Source organism: Camelus dromedarius, chromosome 17, assembly GCF_036321535.1.
Source record: "Camelus dromedarius isolate mCamDro1 chromosome 17, mCamDro1.pat, whole genome shotgun sequence".
In the NCBI taxonomy this organism is placed as follows: Eukaryota; Metazoa; Chordata; class Mammalia; order Artiodactyla; family Camelidae; genus Camelus; species Camelus dromedarius.
In genome coordinates this window covers 29,274,745-29,293,337 of record NC_087452.1, presented here as the reverse complement: position 1 = coordinate 29,293,337, position 18,593 = coordinate 29,274,745, and the positions used below count along the sequence as shown (strand labels likewise).

At 41.7% G+C, this 18,593-nt stretch overlaps 1 protein-coding gene and 1 non-coding gene across 2 annotated transcripts in view; one reads left to right on the top strand and one right to left on the bottom strand.

The window, feature by feature from the left end:
- Positions 1-3,287: 3,287 nt before the first annotated feature.
- Positions 3,288-3,391, top strand: LOC116158390 (U6 spliceosomal RNA). Its single transcript, XR_004142695.1, has one exon. It is a non-coding gene; the product is annotated as a U6 spliceosomal RNA (small nuclear RNA).
- Positions 3,392-9,661: 6,270 nt separating this feature from the next.
- Positions 9,662-18,593, bottom strand: part of ERC2 (ELKS/RAB6-interacting/CAST family member 2) — an 870,990-nt gene continuing 862,058 nt past the window's right edge. The window contains exon 18 of the transcript XR_010384837.1: positions 9,662-9,905. The gene's annotated coding sequence lies outside the window, so the exon portion shown is untranslated. The remainder of the gene's footprint in view (positions 9,906-18,593) is intronic.

Here is an 18,593-nt window from a genome sequence, read left to right as displayed (position 1 = left end):
CCCAGAGAAAACACATTCTGGGATCAGGTAGGTAACATCCTGGGTGAAGTTGGCCAGGTGTCACCTTTTAGAGAGAAATAAGGACAATGGAGAAATATTGAACACTTCCCCAAGTCCCCAGACTCCAAGCCTACCATTACTGCCCTGGGAAAAACCCCTTAAGACACAGAACTGGCCAGATAAGAAATATCCAAAGCCTAAATTCATTCCAAGTGCAGGGCAAAGTCAGCATAGTCCCTAGTTTTCCAGCCTCTGTAATTTGAAACTGGACTCATGCTTAATGACATTTTTTAGGATGAACCTCTTCAATGAGACATAATATACAGACAGAAAGGTATACGAATCCTAAGTATACTGCTTGATACATTTTCATAAACCAAACATAACCATGTAACCAACTTCCAGGTCAAGAATCAGAGTGTCACGAGCATCCCAGAAACATTTTCTTGTGCCCTTACCAGTTACAAACCCTTCGAAGGTTAGTCATCCTGAACTCTAACCACATGGATGAAATGTGTCTGTTTCTGAGCTTTACATAAACGGAGTCACACAGTGTGTCCTCTTGTGTCCCCCTGAATTCACCTCATATTATGTGAGATTCATCTATGTTGTGGTAAATAGCAATAGTTCCTTCTCGACAGCTTTTATCCTCAAATCTATTGCTTGGTATATGCACCTGAATCCTTTATAGCTGAGCCTCTAAGGAGGAAGACTTCCTTCTCTGAAAACAGGTTCTTAAAAATTGAACCAAGTCACTCAGGACTTTGCTAGAGTTATGAAGAGAGCTTTGTTGTTAAAATATTTTTAGGAATTTGCGATTAGCAGATACACACTACTACATACAAAACAGATAAACAACGTCCTACTGCATAGCACAGGGAACTGTATTCAATATCCTGTAATAACCTATAAAGGAAAAGAATCTGAAAAAGAGTATCTGTCTGTCTGTCTATATCTGAATCACTTTGCTGTATACCTGAAACATTGTAGATTACATTTCAATTGCTAAAATGAAAAAAAAAAACTGAAATAGAAAAAAAAATTTCTAAACATTTTCTCACTCTATGTTCCTGCATCCCATGTCAGGTAGTTAGGAATCATGTTATTCCCACTGGTTACACTCAGAAAAAGAGGGTGCACGCAGCTACCTGACTGCATGTGACCATAGAGCAAGTGTGGCAAAATTGTTATAAAACTGAGATTTTGGCTGAGGTGTCATGATTGCCAATATAATGCTGTTTCCACCTGAACGTACGTCCTGATGCTCCTTTCTGGGTCAAGGCCCTATTCAAAGGAAAAACAAACCAGTCTCTAATGATGTTTTGCTGTGAGTGTGTCATACTGCTATGTGACTTTGACATTTGCCTTCTTAGCATCCATTTTTCCTTCTTATGTGAGCGTATAACCTTTCCCCTTTTTCAATCAGCAAGACTGAGGAGGCGTCCATCCCTAGTGGAGAAGAGAATGTGACTCCTCCCCTAGGGAGAGGGATGTAGGGCCTGGGGTCTCACTTGAGACCTTGAGAGTGCTCAAGAACGGATTACCATGAAGGAAGCAGAACCAAGAAAAGGAGGGTGAGCAGTCATTTGAGCCCCTGGGACAAGCCACTCCTGAAACCCATTACCTCTAAACTGCTCACTGCGTGAAGCCATATTTGTGTATGTATCTGTATGTGTATATATTTATTTTTGCTCAAGTTGTCTTGTCTTACAGTTTTGTTTTTTCTTCTTTGGTGGTGGAGGGGACTACTTGCAAAAGATAAGAATTCTAACAGTTATACTTATTCAAATAAATACTCGTATTTCTCCTCTCGAATTCAAATAGCCGTAACTAACCTCCTTAACCAGTGAGTTGCAGTTATGCAGACATGGAGGTTTTGTCTTGAATTTATGCAGTTTCTCTCCTGAGTGAAGTCACAGTGTTAGCACAGACAACATCTGTTTTTAAACCATAGAAATGCTGACTTTGCCCTGCACGTGGAAAGTGGTCTACGCCATCCACACTGATTGTTTCTGCTGTAGATAATGGAAGCAGTCCCACAGGGGAAGGCACGGCTACAGGTGGCAAAGGTATTTCCACCTGGAAGAGAAACATAGCCTAAACAATAGACCAAGCAATAGATTGTTGTTTTAGATAATTTTGGCCCAAAAGACTTCGGGGATTTTTTTTTTTTTATCCTTTAGCCAGTGCATCCTCTACACTGCCAGCAGAATGTTCCATCTAAGACAGAGCTCCATTCATTTATCTCTGCACTTTATGCATCTATCATAAAGTAGGGGGAAGGAGTAACTATAGCGGGACAAGGTGACGAACACTTCTCCAGCCAGGTTATCGATCAAAGTTAACATCAACAGCCAAAACCACGCTGACAGTATACACCCTTAATATGATGTGATGAAAATGGCATTTTACTTCTATAGTCTTCTGTCCATAACCCACATTCCCAGTCGAATCATGAGAAAAGATCAGATACCTCCTAGAAAAGGGGCAGCCTCCAATATACCTGACCTGTCGTCCTCAAAACTTCAAGATCACGAAGACATACAAATGACACTAGGCACATGAAAAAATGCTCAATATCACTAATTATCAGAGAAATGCAAATTAAAACTACAATGAGGCATCACCTCACACCAGTCAGAATGGCCATCACTGAAAAGTTCACAAATGATAAATGCTGGAGAGGGTGTGGAGAAAAGGGAACCCTCCTACACCATTGGTGGGGGTATAGTTTGGTGCAGCCGCTATGGAAAACAGTATGGAGATTCCTCAAAAAACTAAAACGAGACTTACCATATGATTCAGCAGTCCCACTCCTGGGCATATATCTGGAGGAAAGTCTAATTCAAAAAGATACATGTACCCGTGTTCACAGCAGCACTATATACAATAGCCAAGACCTGGAAACAACCTAAATGTCCATCGACAGATGACTGGATAAAGAAGATGTTGTATATTTATACAATGGAATACTACTCAGCCATAAAAAAGAATAAAATAATGCTATTTGCAGCAACATGGATGCATCTGGAGATCATTCTAAGTGAAGCAAGCCAGAAAGAGAAAGAAAAATGCCATATGATATTACTCATACGTGGAATCTAGAAAAAAAGAAAAAAAAGAGGATACTAACAACTCATCTATAGAACAGAAACTGACTCGCAGACATAGTAAACAATCTTATGGTTACCAGGGGGAAGGCACTGGGAAGGGATAAATTTGGGAGTTTGAGATTTGCAAATGTTAGACATTCTATATAAAAATAGATTTTAAAAAAGTTTCTTCTGGTGCTTGCTTTGGCAGCACGTATACTAAAATTAGAATGATAGAGAAGATTAGCATGCCCCTGCACAAGGATGGCATGCAAATTTGTGAAGTGTTCCATATTTTTATTGTAAACTGACTATAACCCAATTAAAAAAAGTTTCTTCTGTATAGCGCAGGGAGCTATAATAATATCCTGTAATAATCCTTAATGAAAAAGAATATGAAAACGAATATATGGTATATATATGCATGACTGGGACATTGTGCTGTAAACAAACAAACAAAAGCAAAAAACAAAAAAACGAGAGTGTGAAAAACTCACAGCCAGGTGGAGCCTAAGGGGACATGACGACTAAATGGAATGTGGTTTCCAGATGAGCTCCTGGAACAGAGAAAGGACATCAGGTAAAAGCTAAATAAATCTGAATGAAGAATAGGCTCAAGTTAATAACAACGCATTAACGTGTGTTCCACTAGTGACAAATATACCGTATGAGTGTAAGATCTCAATAGTAGAGGAAACTGCATCTGTGCAGATGGGAGGTTATATGGGAACGCTCCCTACTATCTGCTCAATTTTTCTGTAAACCTAAGACTGTTCTAAAAAAATAAATCCTACTAAAAATCAAGTTTATTTAAAAATCCGCCTCTGGTTTTTTGTCCCTGCAGGAGGGTTTCCTAAAATTCAGAGATCAAAGTGGGTCCTGGAAATGATTACAGGGGTCACAGGCAGTCTGAAATATCCCTGAGCGAGAGTGAAATCTTCCTTCATGGACCATTTTTAATCCTTCTGATTCAGCAACGAAAAGAAACTCTGTTCAGCCCTACAAACACATCTCTCACCTTTGCCAGTTTCCCTTTTCAACAAAGAGAGAGAAAGCTTCAGACTCAGAACTCTGTTTTGATTATTGATAATTTATATTTATCCTTATTGCTCTTACTTTCACTATGTTGATTGTTCTTATATTTGGTGATGGCCATGTACGGAAAATCATCCTACTTCCTCCTCATTTATGACTGTGGTACTTTTTTCTTAAAGTAAATTTATTTACATAAAACAGCCTATTGAAGAAAGTACTTAATTCAGACTATGTATTGTCTTCAGACGTAGCAAGAATCAGGCAAGCAGCATACAAGTTACTGGAGTTGAGAGTCAATGGCCAACAGGATTAGGTCTCAACCCCTCAGCCTGGTACTCAAGGCCCTCTCCCACCTGGGGACATCTGTCCAGTCTCCTGTCACCAGATGCTCCACCTTGCAAATCCATGGATGCCTAGGAGATCAGATGCTGATGCCCAGACACCAAGGGCTTAGAAGAAAGAAGAGAGGCCCATGGAGAGCAGGTTTAAATGCAAGGTGCTCAGCTTTGTCTGGGATTTCCTTCCACATGTGGCCTGAATTCCTCTAGGCTCTACACTCCCATTCTCTCATCCTCTTGGCTGACAGTGGCACTGATGAAGCAAGAAACTCCTTGAAGGCCCCGTGAGCTGTACAGCTGTGCTGGAGACCAAATTTGCAACATGGAAGCACTGCTCGTGAGTAGGAACAGGATCTGAATCCCAGCCCCATACGTCCCCCATCTGACCTGTGGCCTGATGCATCCTTGAAGCAGAGGGCTTGCTGAGCACCGGTGCGAAGCCTGGCCTCACCGCGTATCCTCTGGGGGACCCTGCGTGAGGGATGTGAGCTCTCCGGGCCTGCTTTTCCTTGTCAGTAAAGTGAGGATAATATTAATACATGAGGATAATACCTCCCTAACGGGATTACCATCAGGATAAATGAACTCACATAAGAACAGCATTCAGCACCACACTGGCACCAAGTAAATGCACTATAAATGTGCACCGTTCCTGGTCATCTCTGTGGGCCCCTGTTCCCCTCACTGTGACATGTGGATCATGGCAGGACCCACCTCATGGGACTGCAGTCAAGAATGAAGGAGTGGGTTTAAATGCATTTAAACAAGTCCTTCATGCCATGGCCTGGCTCCTAGCAAATGCTCAATAACATTCAACATGATTTTTATCTTTGTTTCCTTATTGTCAATCCTTATTATTACAGATCAGTGATCCCAAGAATTAGAATGTCTCCCATCTTTTGTAACAGCAGTTTACAGATACCAGAAGCAGTCAAGGTGGATTTTTAAGGTCAACCGTAGGCATACCAAAGTTAAGTCTCTGTGCCTCAGCAGAATGAAAGGGACGGGTGGGCCTGTGTGGGGTGCAGCAGGGTGTGAGGCGGCAGCTCTCCTCCCAAAAGGACTGGGTTGTGGGTCAAGAAGCAGCAGCTCCATCTGGCCAGCTGGGCTCTTATAATCTGGCCTGAAGGCAAGCCGGCTCCTTCAGGAAGTTCTGTGAGGTAAGAAATTCTTGTCCAACAAAAGTTTTTTTTTCCAAAAAAAGGATTCATAATGAAAAGGGCAAATGACTTTGCAGGTTGCCCCAAAATGTGCCTGAATGTGAGAGAATTGCATATCCCGTGGCTTGGAATCCATCATATACAGAAACCAAATGATTATTTCCCTTGTGTTGTCAAGGGCCAACTCAGGGGAGATTCTGTCCCATCCCCTCCTCCCCAGAGGGTCTTCAGGGACACATATTTCCATTTCAGGAGCTGTGGGGACAGTCCTGGATTGCAATGAACTTACCAGGTATGCTTGGATCAGTTATTTCTGACTGGGCCTCAGTTTCTCCATCTGTAAAATGAGGATATTGGGTTACATGACATTCAGCATACTTTCTGGCACTAATACTCAATTACTGTTTAATTGCAACAATGTTAAGAACTGATCATTTGTTTCCCGGAGTATAATTCAAACATCTAAAGAAACCAGGAGCTGGTTCTCCACTGTGATTCACAGATAAGCTGCAAAAGCTGAGGAGCCCTTGCATGGATGATTTTGTCTGTGTATTTTTCTGGATGATTCTGTGCATGCATCCAAGTGATGGCAGGACTAGATATTGTGTTTGCCTGCTCAGCTTTCTTGTCTTTCACTTCTAGCCTAGAATCCATTTTTTTTTCCTTTGGAAACTGCACCTCCAACATCCAGTAGGGCTGTCAATCACACATTTCCCTCCCAGTTCCCTTGAAAAAGGTAATCAGGTGTATTATCTAAAAAGGACCTCCAGGGAGCTGAGATGGATGCTGGGAGAGAGGGGCATCTCTCCTCTAAAGTCCACGAATACTCAAAGCTGTTGGGGGTAATCTTTGCCACCAAGTAAACAGATACTAGCAGGGACTGACATCAACTTCATGGAAAGTGCAGAAGAAAACAAGGAGGAAGCAAGGAATGGACGGGGGAGAAGAAAAAAAGGAAGAGAGAAAAGGTGGGAAGGAAGAAGAGAGGGAGGGATAAAGAGAGATGGAGAAAGAGGGAGGAATTGAGAGAGAGATGAAAAGGGAAGGGAAAGAGGGGGAGGAGGAGGAAGGATGCCACGAATGGCTTAATTTCTTAGTACAGCACGAGCTCTAGGTCCAGCTGTGCATAAGGGGAGATTTACACCTTGGCTCTTCCAGTAAAGTAAGTCCATCATTTCCCTTTTTCTTTCTTTTATCTTCAAGTCCATAGGTTCCTCAAATGGGGGATCCATGACCTGAACGAGATTAGAAACCACCACAATTGGAGCATTTGTTTGACATGGAAGGAACTCACTTCAGAAAGAAACAAAGTTTATTTGATGAATATAAATAAGGCGATCAGCACAAAGTACTTTTCATACACGTGATAACAAATTTATGAACTGTACATACCTTGTACGCTGTACTTCTACTAGACACGAGGTTACAATGACTGGCTACTACATGCCCACTGGTAGTTTCTGAGGGTTCCTTAGTTTTATTTATTTTGTTCATATCGAAGTCCATAATCACATGGTCAATATCACAACCCACATGCCACTCACTTGGAGAAATATTACAAGAAGCACTATCAAACGAGGGTCTCTGGGAATTAGATACACTGACCCCTGGCAGCATTCAAACGCCACTCGACACAAAAACATCTCAGATAGAGCTTATGTCAACACATTTGAGGTCTCGTCATAAACACTGTTTAAAAAGTAAATGGAAACCCACTTTCAAATGAAAGTTGACACGCTGTTAACGTGCATACTAGATACACAAAAATCATTAAATACAAAATCGAGACTGTACATCGAAATCAAATGGGGTATAAAGTACAAGCCTGCTTTTGCACAAAGCAAGAAGACCAACTTCTCCTAAACGTTAGCCTCAACTTTTTTTCAACTTCATTCTGATTAAGGGGGAAACCTGCTAAAGTTTGCGCAAAGGAAACGTCTTCCCAACATCACAGTGTTTGTCGTAAACACAGAGACTATTTTTAATATGTAAAAAGGGATTTTTTTTGGTAACTCCCCCCACCCCAAATGAGAGAATATTATATGAAATGAGAAAAGATGCTATGTTAGACAGAGTTTAATTTTTAAGGGACTAAATGATATGCTCCCAGAAAGTTTAGATTGGTAATACTTTAAACCAACAAAAGTGGGGCAAAAAATGATCCCCCCCCCCAACAACAGCTGTAACAAAATTGGCACATACTTGGAAATTGCTAAGAATACACAGTTGGTTGCTTTTTCTGTTTCTAGGACCTTATATTCCCTAGTGGATTTCTTATTTCCTACTTCAAGTATTCAGGGGCAGAGTTCAGATCAGGACCTGGCTGTAGGAGGCAGTGAGGCCACCTCGCCCCTAGTTGAGGACACCCAAACTGTTCATGGGGACGAGTTGGTGGCCTGGGTTTTCAGATCGACCTTATGTCAAAATGTATTAAATACATTTGCGAAGAACTCTGCTCATTTCTCCGATCAAGACCTAGATCCCTTTGATAATTAAAGGACAAACTTTTTAAACATGAATGTATTTGGATTGCTTATGCAACACGAAAGCTTCACACAGTTCGCGATACTGACTGACAACAAGAACAAAGCCAGAAGCAAGAAACCTGCTTGAATATATTACTCCTAATGCACCAAGGATGAACAGTGCAACCCAGACACAGTTTTGTCTTCCTCGATAGATAAATAAGGTGTCTGACTTTTAAATATCTCTATGGCTCACAGGAGAGGTCTAGAGTTAATTGCACCAACATTTTAAAAAGTAATAATAGTGACTAAAATCAATGCAAGACTTCAGGAACATCTGCTTAGAATCCTTTCCACAGCAGCAAAAAAAGACAACTATATTAAGGCCACTCATGCTTAAATTCACTGTTTGTCCTTTAAAAATGCAGATTTTCATCGCCCACTTGCATACACTTGGAAGGCTTTCTTCCATCAACAAGAAAATGGATCAATATAAGAGTTGCACATGTTTGCCAGACTTGATCATGAGTTTTATGAAGTTATAAGAACTTGAATTTTTTTTTTCATCTTCAGAGGAAGCAGTAGGAGTTTAATTCTCCTTCGTACCAAGTCACTGTATGTAAAAGACCTCAAAATTCGGTCTCTTTCCCTGGCATGTGCTTTAAATGACTCTGTACCACAAAAATGTTGTGTAGAGCTATATACAGATACACAGCTTTTGTGATTATTCCTCATTCATCAATGTTTTCATGTTTGATGCTGAAAATGTTTTGGAATCCACATTGGAGACATTTTCAAAAAACGAGAAATGACCCTTCGTTTACAGAAGATCTAAGCTTACACTGTTTGCACAGCATTTGGACCTTGAATGTGAATGAGTCCCAGCTTCTTCATGGAGACCTGCATGTATGGGAATGGTAAGAGTCTGAGGCTTGGCCGAATCCCAGCCGCGGGAGATGTACGAAACACACAGAGCAGAAATACGCAGGTGCCTCAGGCTACAGCCACTCCCCAGTACAAAAACAGGGTAGATAGAACTATGAATGATCAATTTAGATGTGCCATGCATTGTCAGAGACACACAACCATGTTCTCATAAGGCGATTTCTTGGCAAGTATTAGTGGTTTAAAAAATTGATTTCATTTCCAACCTGGCCCAGAGGTAACTACTGGTTATACCATCAAAATGTAGTTCTTCACACAGCGGGTTAAAGAAACAGAGGAGGGTAAAGGCTCACCATTTTTGGTGTTTTGGTTTCTCTGTCAAACACTCCATGCATCTTGACATACAAGCACTGCCAACACCACTCACTCACAGGATTTACACTTTTTGATAATCTAATGCATTAGGAATGACTACTTAGACTGAACCGGCAGAAAAACAGGAGATGAAGCTAGTTGTCCAATAGAAGCTGAATCCACAGTGAAAATCCCATGGAGTTCAAATTTATCCAGTGATGTTTAAGTAACGTAAGTAAAATGTTATCAAATAATGACATTCCGAAGAGATGAATGCATTTGAAATATCCAAATCCTGACCAAAAAAAAAAAAAAAAAAAAAAAAAGGAGGCTCCACCATTTTCTCCTCCTGTGCTTTCTTCCTTTCCAACAGGTCTGCATCCGTGAGAAAGGACATAAGATGATGAAGGAAATATCAAGTCGAAAAGAATCGGGCTCATAATGAAAGTAAAAATCCCTCTTCGGTCCTGATGAGCATTCCAGGTGGTGATGGACAGTGATGGGAGCTGTGCTGCAATAGATTATCAGAGTATTGCTGCAGAGCTGCATTTCCCCTTTAGTCAGCCCTTCTGATAGCTGCAACAAGAAAGCACACAATTTAGCAGGGAAAGTAACGGGCAGGCATCTCAGAGATAATCCTGGCAGACACTCCCCTGCCCCTGCACCAACCCTCCACCACTCTCTTTGGTCAGGGCTGATGGGGATTGCGGGTGGCAGTGATGGGGAAGAAGCGCAGAAGAATGATAAAGTCAACAGAAAGTTCAGCTATGTCCTGCAAACACATCTGAGAAGAGGCCGCTTTCAAAATATTTCACATACAGGTGTAGATGCCTCTTGATGTGCAAAAAGAAATTGAAAGGAAATAAGCCAAAATGTTCCAGTGGTTATTTCTATGTAATCAGACTGTAAAGTTTTTCCTCTCCAGTTTTCTACAAAGAGAATAGTTTTTATTTTTAAACTTGACTTTGTAGACATTAGAGAGTTAAAGATGGTCAAGACACCAGAAAACTTAACATTCACTTACAAACCAACTAAGAGCAACAATTTAAAAGACTACTGAAAGTTCCACTCCCAGGTATATGCTCAGAAGAGTGGGAAACAGATACTCAAACAGATAACTTGTACATAAACGCTCATAGCAGCATTAGTTACAATAACCACAGGCAGAACAAACTCTCAAGTGTCCATCAACAGACGATTGGATAAACAAAAGGTGGTACAGACATACAACATGGTATTATTCAGCCCTAAAAAGAAATGAAGCTCTAATTCATGCTACAACGCGAATGATCCTCGAATACATCATGCTGAGTGAAAGAAGCCAGTCACCAAAGGACAAATACTGTATGATGCCACTTATATGAACTATCTAAAATGGAGAAATTCAAAGATGTAGAAAATAAATTAGAGGCTACCAGGGACTCGAGGGGAGAGGGGAATGAATCTTTGAATGGGTATAGAGTTTCTGTCTGGGGTAGTGAATGGGAAATGGATAGTAGTGTTAGTTGTATAATTCTGTGTATGTATTTAATGCTACTGAATTGTACACCTAAACTGGCTAAAATGGTAAATTTTAAATGTATTTTTTACCACAATAAAAGCATAATTAAAAAATAATATGGCTATCTCCTTAAAGAGAACAGAGTGAAACAAAGCTGGCTGTCATCCCCACATCCCATAGCATGTGTGTATATGTTTAGCCTTAAATATAAATGCAGCAGTCATCCATATCCAGGAGCACCCCAAGTTTTCTCACTGTCCCCATCAGGGTCCCTGGGTGTGGATTATAACTGCAGCCTGGAAAGAAACAGCAAATCGGGTAAGGAGAGAGGACCATCCCACCTCGAACATTCGAATGATGACTTTCTTCCCTACTGATGCTTGACTTTGTGTGCCTGCATCATTATCATTCACATATGGCCTTTGAACAGTTTGGGAGTTTCCGGGCACATGGCAGTAGGGCGGCTATCTGGGGATTATGGCGGGGAGAGGAGAGATCAAACACACACACACACACACACACACACTCACACATGTGTGACCCACTTTTTATATCTAGCCTGAGCTGTCTGATTCAGTGCTTGATACAGAGCATTTCTCGAGTCACACTGACTAATGAGCGAACCAAAGATCCCAATGTCTGCACAGGTAGGCAGTTATTCTGAGCCCTCGTTAAACAGTGCAAATGAAATATGTGGCTTGGATGAACTCTGCTAATTCATACTCTGAGGAGTTTGGTGTAACCCTTCTGGTTAAGAAACTTGAATCGGGGCAAAAAAAATGACTTTTGCAGAGCCAGAAAGCTAGGGAGTTCCTAGAGCAGATCATATTACTCATTCTGGCACATAAAATCTCTGCAAACTTTGTATGAAAATTGTAAGTCAGAGCACGCTTTCTGCTTCATGAGCTGCACATAGCTCTAATTCTTTTGTGCATTAAGCATTTCTTAATCATCCTTTTAAAGAGCTGACCAATATATTGAAAGGCCACGTGATTAAAAGGGAAAGAGAAACCCAAAGAAGTACTAAAATGCACTGGTCCTATTTTACAGATGGGGAAATGAGTGAAAAACAATTACAGCGCATGTCCGATGTCCTTGATGTTTTTCCAAGATAAAGTAGCAAAGAACAATCATTTATTCAGTGGAGAGAAAGATTTCCAGCTGAGTAACAGGTCACAGGGCAGAATACAGTGCCTCATGACTGCTGTGCACTGCTTTGGGGTAAGGTTTATGCTGTGGAAAAGAGAACTCTCAAAAACTGTTGCCGCTCCTTTAATCAGACAGTCCATTCACCAAATGATCACATTGGCAGCAGCTGGAAATGCAGATGATCCCTTGTTGAGGGGCCAATATATGCACAGATTTAAAACAAAAATTGAATGAGGAATCATGGCTTCCAGCAAGGAGGCAATCTGGGCAGCCACCCACTGTGAGAAAATCTCTGGCCGGTCCTCCCTCACCTGGATGGTTCCGGCAGCCCTAGCCATCCCCACCTGTCCTCTCATACAGCCCCTGCTCTGTACTCTCACCGGGCAGCCAAAAGCGCCATTTCAACACCACCACCCGCTTCATAGTGCACTCGTTCTTTACAGACTTCACTTACAATCCCATGGCCCTCGGAATGGATCCCTGGCCATGCTGGCCTCCCTCTCTCTCTCCCCTGCTCCATGCTTCACATTCCCTCTGAGCTGAGCTTGCTTCTGCAGTCCTAAAGCTTTCTTTCCTCCTCATTTCACAAACTTGTCTTTCTGACATGCAGTCACACTAATCCTTGACCTGACCGATTCCTACTTATTCTTCAGACTCAGTTTAGATGTCACTTCTTCCCTGGAGGTCCTTACCCTCCGGAGTGTGGGAAGTGGCACAGGAAGTCTCACACGTATTGTGCTGTCCCCTTCTTGTGACTTGCCTAGACTTCTACTGTCCAACATGGTAGCAACTCAGCACTTGAAATATGGCTAGTCCAACTTGAGATGTGCTATAAATGTAAAATACACACTAGATGTTAAAGATTTAGTACGAATTTGAGTTTTTTTTCCCCTACTGATTTCATATTAAAATGATATTTTGGATATACTGGATAAAATTAAATATAGTACTAGAATTCATTTCACCTCTTTCTTATGACTCTTTTAAAATGTGGCTACTAGAAAACTCAAAACTACAGATATGGCTTGCCATATATTTCTACTGAACAACATTGTCTAGGCTCCAACCTCTATGAGGGTCAGGCCAGTCTTGCTCATTTGGCATCCCCTGAGCCATGCATAGTTCACAGAACAAGTTTATTCACTCACTCTTTCCATAAGTATTAGAGAGCACCTAAAGCAGGCAGAATCCGAAAGCTCCCCACTCCCACTCCAAGATTTCCTGCTGTAATCCTTGGCACTGGGACTGTGAACATCTCACACCATGATTATGTTACTTCATAGATATAATTAAGGTTACTAGTCAGTTGACTTTAAGTTAATCAAAAGAGAGTGGGTGGGCCTAATTTAATCATGGGAACCCTTTAATAGCAGAGACTTTTCTCTTGCCGGTAGCAGAAGACAAAGAGAAATTTGAAACAGGAGAGGGATTTGCTGTGCTGAGGGCAAGGATCTGAGATCGTCTGTAGGATCCAAAAGCGGCCTGCAGCTAGCAGCCAGCAAGGAAACAGGACCTCAGTCCTACAACCATAAGAAACTAAAAAACACAAGTGGAATGAGCTCAGAGGTAGGTGCTTCCTGTGCCTCCAGGTTAAATCCAGCCTGGCCCACACCTTGACTTTGGCTTTAGGAGACTAAGGAGAGAACCCAGTGGGGCCTGACCGGTCTTTTGACCTACAGAACAATGAGATAATAAATGGATGTTATTTTAAGCCACTAAGTTTGTGGTAGTTTGTTATACAGCAATAGAAAGCTAATATAGCTCTTTTCTGTGCCAGGCAGTATGCTTGGTGCCAGGGACGTAATCGTAAAAATGACAGATAAAAATCTATGTATGCTCTGTGGGGCCCATATTTTCAGAAGTAAGACAGGCAACAAAGAGATACATAATAAGAAAATGAGAACTTTAAAAATTTGTGCCTGGAAGAAATTAACAGGGAGCAGTGATAGGTATGCTTAAGAGTTATTGACTACATAACAATTTTGATCTATTTTTTTGATATGGAAATATGTCCACACTTTTTCAGTGAAAAAAGCAGATTGCAATTCCATATGTGTAGTTCAATCTTATTTCTGCATTGATGCACATAAACATAAACCCTTGTAAATGCATAAACCAGCATATTGTTAATAATTATCTCTGGGCGGTGTTTTAACATTTTCCTTAGAATTTTTTTTTTTTGGTTGCACATTTTGGATTTTTTAAACCAGAGACTGTGTTATTGGTACCACAGCGATTTCCATTGCGAAAAAAATCAGAATTGGATGGGATCGATACTCGACTTGTTTTTTCAAAGGACATCCTGCAGTTGGTGTGCAAGGGTGGGGGTGTAGGGGGTGTGGGGTGAGCTGAGTAAGATTCCGCCCCAGGACAAGCACCCTCAGGAGAGCAGGCTGTAAACGTGTGGTATCTCACAAATATTCTTTCAGACTGTTTTTCTTTGGAATAAAGACACCTGCCGGATTACAGCTTTCTTCTCCTGCCCTTTCAGTAGTGATTTGCAGAAACAGGCTGGGAGAAAGGGGTCTTTGGTAAACACGGTGGGGTTAAAGGGGAAACTGTTTAATAACAGTAGTAAAACGCAGGCTATTTTTGACATCTGGGTTAATGTCCATTACGCTCCATGTGCTTTCCAAATGTGTGCAGTGTGCCCCCAGGTACAAAAACAGACACACATTCACAGCGGCTCTGGACGCCTCTGACACTGCACATGGTGCCCACATAAAAGTGAGCCCCTGATCAGCTAATTAACAATGGTCTGAAGAGAAGAGCCGTTGGTTCTGGGGGCAGCGGGCATCCCATAGAACAACTCCACTACCCACTCTGCTCCCAGGAAAACCCAGTAGAGTTGTTTCTACTCAAAAAAAAAAAAAAAAAAAAAATCTATAACTCCATCTGTGTTATTACTTAACATCTTTTAAAACGGGGCAGAATGGGTTTCCCGTTTTCCTCATGAAGATTTATTTATTATTGTTGTGATCAAAGTGGCAACAAATTATGTTAAATCATTTAATTTTCTTGATAGGAGCAACCACCTTGAAACCATAATTCAAAAATATGAGTGGAGAGCAACATGTTACCTGGCGAGTGGCCTCCTGCAGCTCCATAGGGCAATAAAATGTAACACTTCAGAGCCCAAAGGGCCTGGGATGGGGGTGGGCCCAGCAAGGCCTCAGCTCCTGACTGCAAACTGCTGTTGGGCTGGGAGAGCCTGCAGGCTGGGAGGGGCCCGAGAGTCTCCAGATTTCTTCTTCATCTTCCCCTTCCTGTTTCTTTGTGCAGGGGTGCAAATCACCCACGGGGTTGTAAATGAAGGGATTCAGATGGATTCAGATGTGTCCATCAAAGTGGCAACATATACTGCTGTGCCTCCTTCGAATTTATTTTCACCATTATCATTGTGGTCAGAATGATTCACAGCTAACGTTTTGTGCATGCTGTCTGCCACGGTGGGTGCTCTGTGCTTGTGTATGAGTTAGCTCCAATAAGCCCGACAGTGCCGTGACGCTGACCTGGCCAACAGTCCCTTAGCAGATGAGGAAACTGAAGCTTACGGGAAGTGAATGCTTTTGGTCAGATCCTCGTCTTCCTGGGCCTGATCTAAAACCATATCTTCTCAACTCCAGACCCCATTCTCTTTCCTGTAAGGCTAGGACTTCCTAAACCTCAGGCCTTTGTGTTCTACTGTCCCAGTGGTTGTAATGTTTCCATAACACCTGTCACACTGAATTCATAGTTTTGCTTAAAAAGTTTTCTAAAACCAAATTTCCTCTTAAACAATGATTTATTTTAATAACATAGCGGAGCTAGTATTTGACTAATATACCTTTTTTTTTTTTAAACTTAAAATAATTGCATAGCTATTAAGATAGAAGTGCTTGCCCATGAAACACCTAAAACTAACTGCCTGCCTGGAGCCCTGCCTCGGAGACCGTTCCACAGCCCTGGCAGCCTTCTCCAGAACAGCTTCTGGCTCCAGTCGGCTGGCCTGCGCACGCCCCACACTTGGGCCACCACCACCCCAGCACCACCTCAGTCGACACTTTATGCCTGGCTCCCATGGGCTCTCTTTTCTCTTTTCTTCAGGGGAAGATGGTAACAGAAGTAAAAATCAGAAATCTGTCACTCAACATCAGTGTAGGTACCCTGTGTAATTGTTAAAAGCACTGGTCGAGTAGAAATGTGCTTTTAGTAGTACTTTTTCCTTAAAATAATACCTTTTTTCACCTGAGAGACTGCCTATATGCCAAAAGTCTGTCACTCTACTCCAGGATTTCTTGATCTTGATACTATGGACACTTGGGGATGGATAATTCTCTGTTGTGGGGTCTGTCCTGTATGATGGGATGTTTAGCAATATTCCTGGCTGCTGTCCATTAGATGCCAATAGCATGACTCCCTCCCTCAATCATGACAGAAAGAACACCTCCAAATATTGCCAAATTCCCCTGGGGTGAGGGGCAAAACTGCTTCCATCTGAGAACCATTGGTCTAATCGATTGCTTCCGCATTTAACGGGTTGACTGTGTAAGATAAGGATTGTAGGAGATGTAGATGATCACATATTGTAAGATGTTTTGTTAAGATATGTATATGCATACATGCATCTATCAACCCACAAAAGATAGGAACAATTTGCAGAAATAAAGATCTATTTCTAAGCTGCCATCATATTATTTCAGACACCGCTGCCTGGAATTAAAAGTCTTGTGGAAATAGGTATCGCCTAAGGTATAAAAATAATGAAAATGTACAACTTATCTGACATGAAATAGAAATGTCACAATCCTGAGATAGCAAGACACCTAAGACATTTGCTGAACTAAGTGAAAAGGTAAAATCTAGTTTAAATTTATAGCATTCCTTCAGTGTCCCTCTAGGAGTTTGGCATTTTGCCAGGGTTCCTTGTTAAAAATTTGTTAAACGTGTTTGGCATTAATGCAAACACAAAGTGGTCATTTGTTACAAATTCTATTGGAATGCATTCATTTAAGGCAATGAAGTAGTTACTAGAAAAGAAAAAAAAAGTTCATTAAGTACATTTTAAAAATACAATGATGTATGCAGTGTGTAGTTGTGGCGCCCCGGTGGCTGTATAAATTGCTGACAGAATAACCACACATTGTGTTTAGTTTGAAATTGGAATCTTTTAAACATAACTGATAGAACAAAAACTGGTTTTGTTTGTTGTCAAAACCCATGTTAGTCTTTCTTTCCTGAACTAGTTAAAATAACCAAAAGTTTGGCATACAGTTTCTAACATCTCAAATCAGTGAAACATACAGGTTCAGATAACACTCTGGGAATCTTTTGGGGATGCTACACTTGGCATCAGGGGTGAGGGCTGAGTCAACAAACAGAGGGCCTGTCCCCAGAGCGGGGGTTGGGGGAATGCCCATGTCATCCTGAAGAACCCCACTGGGGGAGGGCCAGTACCTCTGTGTCCTCACAGTTGTCTGAGGTTATTAGGTTACCTGTAGAGGGAAAACCATTGGCTTTCATCATGGAGACAGTGGAATCCTATGAGCAAATATCCTAAGCCTTGTGTATAGAACTTCCACCTGCCTGTCACACCCTGCACTGTTCACACAAAGGAATTATTGCTGAGTAATGGTGATGCCTTATCTCTCTCAAGAAATGGTTCTGGAGCTCAGCTTTGGAGAAAGAAGCTATTTGAAGTTACATGAGATTTGGCCCTGCACCGTAGTTTGCAGTGGATGTACGGGTGAAATGCACCTCAGGGCCCTTAGATGCTTGCTAAAAGCCGATCTTAAAGGTGAAAAGAAAACTCATTTTCACAAGAATATTCAGAAAGTATTCACTGCTTCCTTCCTCCCTCTCTCATTCTGACATACTTACTGCCGTGAGAGTGTCTGGATAATAGAATCCCAGTGGTCCAGGGAGCCACGATCTCAAATCCCCATGGCCCCCAAACCTCTCTCTAGGCTGACCTCTTTCACTGTCTGAGTTTGGTGTTACCTAGGCTGCCCTTGAAAGGAATGGATCCAGGGTCTTGAAACACTTCCCCAGTTCAAGAGTAAACTTAGACAAAACCTATTATCCGGCATGTGGCCTGAAGAAGTATGCCTTTTCCTGCATGAATGCCAAAGAGGACCAAGAAGCAAAAAGTCTAAGAACAGAGAGAAAATACTTATCTCCAGGAGCAATGAGAATGCACAATGCAAAAGGTAAGAAACATGGAGCATTACAGAGCACATCTTGGTTTTATACCATTTGGCGGGTCCCCTTTTAGAAAAAGATTGACAAATAGTGGACTGTTTCAAACTTGACCAAACTGTATAGCCACAAGAACACATTGCTAATGCCTTTCCCGGGGCCTGAAAAAAGGTCTGTGTACTTGAGGGGTCCCAAGCTTGTGCCCCATTAGCTTCAGGATAAATCCTTTCTGCTTGCAATTAAAGGTTATTTTTGAGACTGCATTTTCAAATTCAAGTGAGAATAAAATAGGTTTTCAAGTCCCTTATTGACAAGGATTTCACCTTAGGATGATCTTGGGAAAGCTCATCGGAGGGAGGAGGAGGCATTGCTCCAGCCTGGGTGCTGAGAGAGCTGCCCTCTGCAGGAGTGAGCTGCCCTCCTAGAAAAAGGGCCCA